Below are 7,529 nucleotides of genomic sequence, written 5' to 3'. Positions count from 1 at the left end.
CTCTTTCAAGGTTTAGACGTTCGTACTGTCTCCAGTGTGTTTTGCTTTCTCTAACTCCCCCAAAGCACTCACTCTCCCAGAGAGGGCAGCTGGCTTGGCCCACGTTGCCTCTCAGTGACCTCTCAGAGGGGTCATGCTGGGGGAGGGGTGAAGCTTCAGCAAGAGAGTCTTCTCATCTTAAAGGGTGAGGCTTCCGGGCTGCTGCATTTTGCAACGGATTTTGGATTTCTCTGACCCATTTCTCTCCTGTCTCCATTCCCTTTTGCCACCATCTGCAATCAGTTTCTTAATTCAATTCCTAACCTACTTATAATAAACAATTGAATATTGGTTTTCAGCTTACAAATCATTATTTCTAGCCGTGCATGCACATCCAAGTGTGGCTCTTCCCTTAAGTACACATATGTGCATCCACAGAGCTTGACCCTTGGTCATCGTGGTGTCCTCTGGCCTCGCCTACCATCTCTTGGTCCATTGAGCTCAATAAATGTTTATTAGCTGGAATTATACATCATCTTGTCAAAAAAAAAGAAGTTTTTCTTCTGGCATGTTTATCCTGAATTGTCTTAATTCTGGATGCCTTATTTTGGTATTACAATCCCTTCCCAATGAGATTATCAGTTCACCCTTCCTCCCCTCATGCATACAGTAATGGTTTATTGAGAGATTATTTAGAACAGTGAAAAAACTGAAAGCAACCTTAGTGTCCAGCTGCAGGGGAATGGTTGAATAATTTATGAGCATTCTGCGTGATACCACTTACCGTAATCTGTGCTTATAGTGCCAGGTATTGTTCTAAGCATTCTTCCTGTTACTAACTTTTTAAATCTTTAAAACAACTTTAGGAGGCAGATAATAGTATCCTCACTTTATGTGTAAGGAAACACAGCCAGAGAGGTTAAGTAGTTTGTCCATGGTCACAGAGCTAGCAGGTAGCAGAGTCAGAATTCAAACTCAGTCAACCTGACTTAGAGTCAGTACTCTAAACACCGAACTAACTTGTTTCTTGTATAGCCAATGATTGGTGCAATGATCCATTAATAACTTGTTAAAGAATGTTTGCCATGTATATAATTCAGAATAAAGTGAATGAATAAATATATTGGTAACTGATTATTAAAAACATATAGGAAATGCTAATGACTCACTCTAAGTGGGGGAATAAATCAGGGTATTACTATAAATACACTGTTATCTTAACTATAGAAAGTTAAGGGGAAATGATCAGAAAATGAGTGGAGGAAGGAAAGCCAAAAGGTTAATTCTACTGATGACCTACGGGTTGATATTTTTTTCCTTTTGCTTCGTTAATATGACTTTTCTAAATTTTCTAAAGTGACTGTTACCTGTAAAATTAGGGGAAAAAATACTGATTTTTAAAATCATGAGACCGATAGAGGTAGCTGTGGGACAAATCCCTAATAGGGATTAAATATCAATCCCTCTCTCTACCCTATCCTCAGCCCCAAACATATATTAATTGCAAAGAAGTTTCATTGACCCATATACCCTCCTGCACAAAGCCGTGACTGTTACTGCAGGCTGTACTGACTGCCATCCTTGGATCATAAATACACAGGAGGCAGCTTCCACTCAGTCTCCTGAGTGAGGCCAATTTCCTGAGTCTTTTTAGGAGAATTTATTACAAGTATCTCTGCTTCCTCAGAGCCCTCAAGCTTTCATATTTCCTGCCATTGCCAGTAATGTGGTCTCCTGGGCATAGTTTATGAGTCCTGCCCCAGGCCAGTAGGCCACCGGTGTTGGCAGCTTCAGCCTGGGACAGTTTGATGGGCTAATTCAGTCTCTCACAGTCCAGGGACTAGACGGGGTAAGAAGGCTAGAGGCCTTGGTTTCAAGGCCCAGCTGAGCATTTAGTAGAAGACTTGAAGCAACTCACTTTGTCTCTGAGCCTTCTGTACATGGTGATGATAAGATATATCCTGACTTCATAGGTGACTATGAGTCTGAAGAGGGCTCAAGTGAGACAATATAAGGACAAGCCTATATATGCTAATTGTCTTTATTTTTTAGTAGCTTCCCCCTCCCTTTCACACTTTTTAGAGATACTGAGAGTAAAATTAAGGAAGACATCCAGAGGACAGGGTCTGGAAAAGGAGGAGGATGAGGGTGGTTGAGGAGGGAGGTGTAGAAATCTGGCAGGCTGCCTTAGGGAGTAGAACTTTGGAGAAAGGGATGTCGTCGTAAGTGGGTATCTGGAAGTCTTGCCTTATGATGTTTGACGTAACACCATTTTGTCTTCCTAAGATGCATTTAGTAAAGATCTCCCTTACTTTTTAAAATTTTTGGAGTCAGATTTATAGTTATCCTCTGGATAAGGGATAATATGCACTAGTTTCACGTTAAGATTGGCCTTGAAGCATGAACAGGGAGAGTAACTCAAGATGACTTAGGGATAGCAGGGTTCTAAGACTAATTACCCCTCCTCCAAGTGAGGATTAAACAAGAACATTCACATCAATTGCTTTGCACATTTAGTACATGGTAGTTATTATTGTGGACTGAGATATTTTGCTAAAACATTAATGATTAGAGAATGGAGATTCAGTTTCCCCTGGTATCTCCCCAAGCATCTAGGATGGGGTAGATAGCACTTGAGTGGGCAACGTGCAGTCCAACTACCCATGCACCCAAGTACCCATACTCCACTCTGAGGTTCTGGAGGTAGCAGGTCACTGCTTGCTGTATCATGGGCTGCAGACCAGCCATCTTTGTCTTGTGGCTGTGGTTCTCCAAGAGACCTGTTCCTTTGCCTTCTAAGTGTTCTTCTCCAATGCCCCCACACCATGCTGTACCCACCTTCATAGCAATCAGCAGGAGCCATCCCTGGGTGCTTAAATTAGAGATGTAATTCTTTTTTATTTTCTAACTTGGGTTCTAGTTGTGTGTATCTTCATCCTTAAGGCTGGCAGCACTGAAGGCCAGTGCAGGGGGCTTAGGCAGATCAAAGATCTTTACCTTTAGACCCTGAGCCTAGCCTTGGCTTAGACAATATGAACTGAAAGCATGCAGAGAACTGGCAGGTCTAATTAAGGATCTTGAGGAACTCAGTAGTGGGATGGAGAAGATGGCTTGAGAGGAACTTTTCAACTGCCTGCTGCCTTTTTTCTTCCCCACAAGACTGTAGTAACACCACCTCCAATGTCAGAGTCCTGTGAAAACACCATTTACAGGTGGACTTTTTGGTGTAAATGAACATTATAAAGTAGGGTATTACTTGCATTAGTCAGAAAACTGTCTAAAATGATGACTGAGAAAGGCTTTACCTAAAATGTTATGCATTGGCCAAGGTGGAGGTCAAGGTGGGGTGAAGAATGGGTGATGCCTCCAGGCTGGGCCGCTACAATAAAAATACCATAAGTTGGGTGACTTACAAGCCATAGGCATTTATTGGTCACAGATCTGAAGGCTGCTAAGTCCAAGATGGAGATGACATTGGACTTGGTGTCTGGTGGGGGCTTCTTGCTCTCCACTTCATAAATTATTATCTTATACCTGTGTCTTCTCATAGTAGCAGGGACTGGCTAGCTCTCTGGGGTCTCTTTTCTAAGGGCACCAGTTCTATTCATAAGGGCTATGCCTTGATAATCTAATCCCCTTCCCAGGGGCCACACTTCCTGGGAGGTTAGGATTCCAGTGTATAAATTTGAGGGGTACACAAGTATTCAGACCATAGCAGGGTGTTGGGGGTGAAGGTCCCAGAATTACGGTAGTGTCCGAAGGGAAAGCAGACATCTGTACTTCCAAGGAAGACAGCCAATCAAGGCACCAGAGACAATAGTTGGGGAAGCCTCACAAGTAGGCTGGAGGACGAAACTGACTTCTGTTTCTTGTTTTTAGGTCAGAAGGCCCCAAATGATGACAGATAACATTGAACGTTTCCAGGAGCCCTTTCTACTTGCCCACTCATCTGCCTTGGAGTCCCAGGAATTTCTTGGGTCAGTTCAGTCCTGCAAGCCAATAATCCAGAGAGAGCCTCTTCCTTTGATTTCCCCACCATTTCATTGGAGTTCTGGAAAAGAGAACTGCGGAGTGGCGACTAGACAACTGTTTAAAAAAGCCTGTCTTCTGACTTTTGCTTTTAGTTTGTAAGTAGGGTTGACACAAAAGTGATGATGAAGGAAATGATTAAGGCTTTCAATGAATGCGGATGATGCTTTAAATTCAGGCTTCTCCGACAAGGAGAGACAATGTAATACAGTGATTTTGCTTTCTAAATGGTAGTTATCTAGATGACCTTTTTTTCATTCCCTTTGTCATTGACACTGTTCAGCCTCTTATATCTCCACTGGTGTCGCTTCCACTTTCATCTCCTGCCTTGTATTCTCTGCTCCTGTCATGGTGCCAGATGAATTAGTGCAAAACACAAAGATGCATGTTATGTCGCTGTACAGAATCTTTTAATAGCGTCCACTTTCTTTTTTTGGAATAGGGTCTAAAATCTGCAATGTAGCATCCTTCCAGAAATAGTCTTCTGAGCCTGTCTTGCACCCATTCATTTCCTCATACATACATTTGACTGTTAGGAGCGCCTTCTATGCAGCAGACACTAAGCTAAGAGCTTCACACTGCTCATTCCACAACATCCTGAAAACACATTATCCTTAATATCTTCATGTTACAGAAGAGGAAAGGGAGGCTTGTGGGCTGTGGAACTTCAGGCACAGCTAGGAGTCATAGAGATTTGAATTTATTCTGTCTGGCACCCCCTTCTATTGTAACTCTTTGTGCTAAGTTATATATAATGCCTCCCTGGGACTGCAGGGGAGGATGGAGGGTAGGCTGAAGGGAGAGCAGGGGGGAAGCAATGTTTGGAGGGAAGACAGGTGTAGGGGATGGAAAGAGGGTGCAACCTCCCCTTTCCCAGGTTGGTGGTGGGGAGTGGCCACCTCACTTGGAGAGAGAGAGCACTGGGCCTGGGCTTGAGCCCTCTAAGTCATCACAGGACCTTGAGAGGACCCAAACTACCTTCCATTCTCCCCGTCCATCCTCCCCTACTCCTCCCAGAACAGCCAAGTGCCACTAGGCACTCAGTAGACGTTTGGGATGTGATTACATCCCCTCTAGGGCTATGAGAGACTGGAGTGGTGCCCTTAAAGGCCCTTTCAGCCCTCTTCTAGGCTGTTTTTTGTCTAGGGAAGTGGCCCTGGGGCCACCAGGGCTGGTCAGTGTGCAGCTTGCTTAACAAATGGTTTCCTCTTTCCTTCCCCAGCAGAACCTCGCTTCCTCGCAGCCCCCATCTGAGGCCTCTGTCTGCCTTGGAGCCAGCAGCTTGGGGTGAAAAGTCGCAGTGTGCTGGGGCTGGAGGACACTCCTTTCCTTCTGTATTTGCCCTTTGAGAAATCAAGTATGTGTCACGCCCAGAGTTAGGAGCTTAATGCCAAACCCTGTGGAATAGATTCTGTTCTTTCCTATTCTATGTAGAATACGAATTTTCAGGGCGGTGAAGTGAACTTGCTCAGGGTCTTGTAGTCAGTCGGTAGCACAGCCAGGACGTATGGGGCACGCCTCCCGGGGCCAAAGCCAGACAGGGCTGGATTCATCCTTCCTGGACACGCTGGAAGAATGCTTTAGGGGTCCTTGCGGAGGCAGGGTCCCAGCGTCTCGGGGTGCTCTAACGAGGTACTCTTAACCCCGAGCCCGCTCCCTAACCTCCGGAGGGCAGGCAGGTTTGGGGTGAGGTGCAGTTGGGATTCTGACCCAGTCTTCGCAACTCTGCTTACGGAGACGGCAGGCTTCTTCCCCGCCCCTCTGCCGCGCTCTTCTCCCCTCCTTCCCGATGTCCTCCACCCCTCATCCCGCGTCCCGGCTCCTCCCCTACCGACCCCTCCTCCGGGACTCCCTCCCGGGGCTTCCAGCTCCCGAGCTTTCGTGCCCCTGCAGAGCGTGCATTCTGGAGGCACCTGGGGGAGGGGAGTCCTGGGCGAGGCCGGGCCGGGGAGACGCCCGGGGCACAGCCTGGCGCTAACAAAGGGAGCGGGCTACCGGCCGGCGTAATCTCGGAGCGGGCCGGCCGCCGCGAGAGCGCAGCGAGTGAGTAGGGGTACAAGGGGGCGGCGGCCGGCCCGGAGCCCCCGGGAGGAGTGATGCTAAAGGGCCCAGCAGGAGAGCTGAGCGGCGGGCCCGTGGAGCGCCCAGGGCGCAGGGGATCTGTCTCCACCCCCACGGCCGCCTCCGCCGCGGGGCCACCCGCCTTTTGGCCCCGGGTGTCTTGTGTATTCGTCCGGTCGGCTTGGCCGCCCTGCTTTCTCCAGGGCTCCTGGAGCCTCCTGACTGGTAACAAACCCACGTGCGCGCGACCCTGGGGAATCCCGCTTTCCCCACGGCACCATCAGTTTTCGGGAGGGAACGCTTTGCAGAGCCCGGGTTCCTTCAGATTCACGCACTGGGGTTTCCAAGTCGAGAAACTGAGGCCCGCGGCGCGGGAGGAGGCAAGGCACAATAAACGCACGTGCGCTCTGTCGGGGGCTCGCGCGCACCGCAGACGCTTTAGGAGCCGCCCTGAGGTGCTGGGCCATTGTCTCAGCCTCCGGGAAAGGAGCGGCGCTGGAGGCGCCGGAGGAGGGCGAGAGAGACATTTAAAAGGCACCATTTAGGCATCAGACTAACTGCTAGACTTTAGAAGAGAAACGAGAAAGCAGCTACAAAAAGGTAAACTCCGGCCGAGAGTCTGTCCCTGGCCGTGGCGCATTCGTTGGGGTGAAGTGGACAACCCCTCACCTCCATCTCACCAAGTTTCCCCGCAATAAAAAGGACGGTCCCTGGCTCTCTATTGTCCCCGCACTCCCGCGACTGCCTCTGTAGAGAGAATGCGGGTGCTCCCTCAGCCTGCAGAAATAACGCTCCAATTAAAACGTCGCCCATCGCGGTCTCGAGTTTCGCTTTGCCTGGTCGTTCCTTGCTCCTACACACCCCGAGTGTCGCTTCCCCTTTTGGCTTGTTATGTGTTTTCACCAGCAAGGACAGCCAAAGGCCTCTTGGGGACACACTATTTTTATTTCTATCTGAGTTCATTTGAAAGAAATTCCCAGGTCCAGAAAGAGAGGCCCCTTGTTTGTTTTGCTTTTTCTTTGCTTACATATACTCAGCTCAGCTTTGCCAGTTGTACTTAATCAGACCCGGTCTGCAGCAGAGAGACGCTTGGGGATGACTTGGCCTCGGGGCCACGGTGTTGGTGGGGAGTGCGGCTGTAAAGCCTGAAGGTTGCGGGAGCGCGGAGTGGGCGGACGAGTAGCGGCGCCACCCCGTGAAGTGCGTGGGGCGGCCTCAGCTTGGCTCGCACCGCCGGAGAGTAACCTGTCCCGGGGAAGCTGGAGCGCCTCCAGACCTCTACCACAGTTACTCCAAGGGTCTAGAGAGCATCTAGCGAACTTTCCTTTTACGCGAGGGAAACTGAGGCTTGAGATCTCAACTACTTGGCCGAATTTAAACTGGGTGAAATCAGCAACAGAGTGGTTGAGTGGGGTCTCGGGGCTCCCACTGCACTACCGTGCCAGCAACAAAGGCACAAC

General features: G+C 48.9%; 1 protein-coding gene across 1 annotated transcript in view; it reads left to right on the top strand.

The window, feature by feature from the left end:
- The first annotated feature begins 5,863 nt into the window (after positions 1-5,863).
- The window catches only part of ST6GAL1 (ST6 beta-galactoside alpha-2,6-sialyltransferase 1), a 118,430-nt gene continuing 116,764 nt past the window's right edge, over positions 5,864-7,529 (top strand). Inside the window, exon 1 of the mRNA XM_023514866.1 lies at positions 5,864-6,051. The gene's annotated coding sequence lies outside the window, so the exon portion shown is untranslated. The remainder of the gene's footprint in view (positions 6,052-7,529) is intronic.

This window comes from Otolemur garnettii, unplaced genomic scaffold, assembly GCF_000181295.1.
Source record: "Otolemur garnettii isolate 467f Iridium unplaced genomic scaffold, OtoGar3 scaffold00060, whole genome shotgun sequence".
Classification (NCBI taxonomy): domain Eukaryota; kingdom Metazoa; phylum Chordata; class Mammalia; order Primates; family Galagidae; genus Otolemur; species Otolemur garnettii.
The sequence above is the reverse complement of the archived record's forward strand: the minus strand, read 5'-3'. Positions and strand labels throughout refer to the sequence as shown.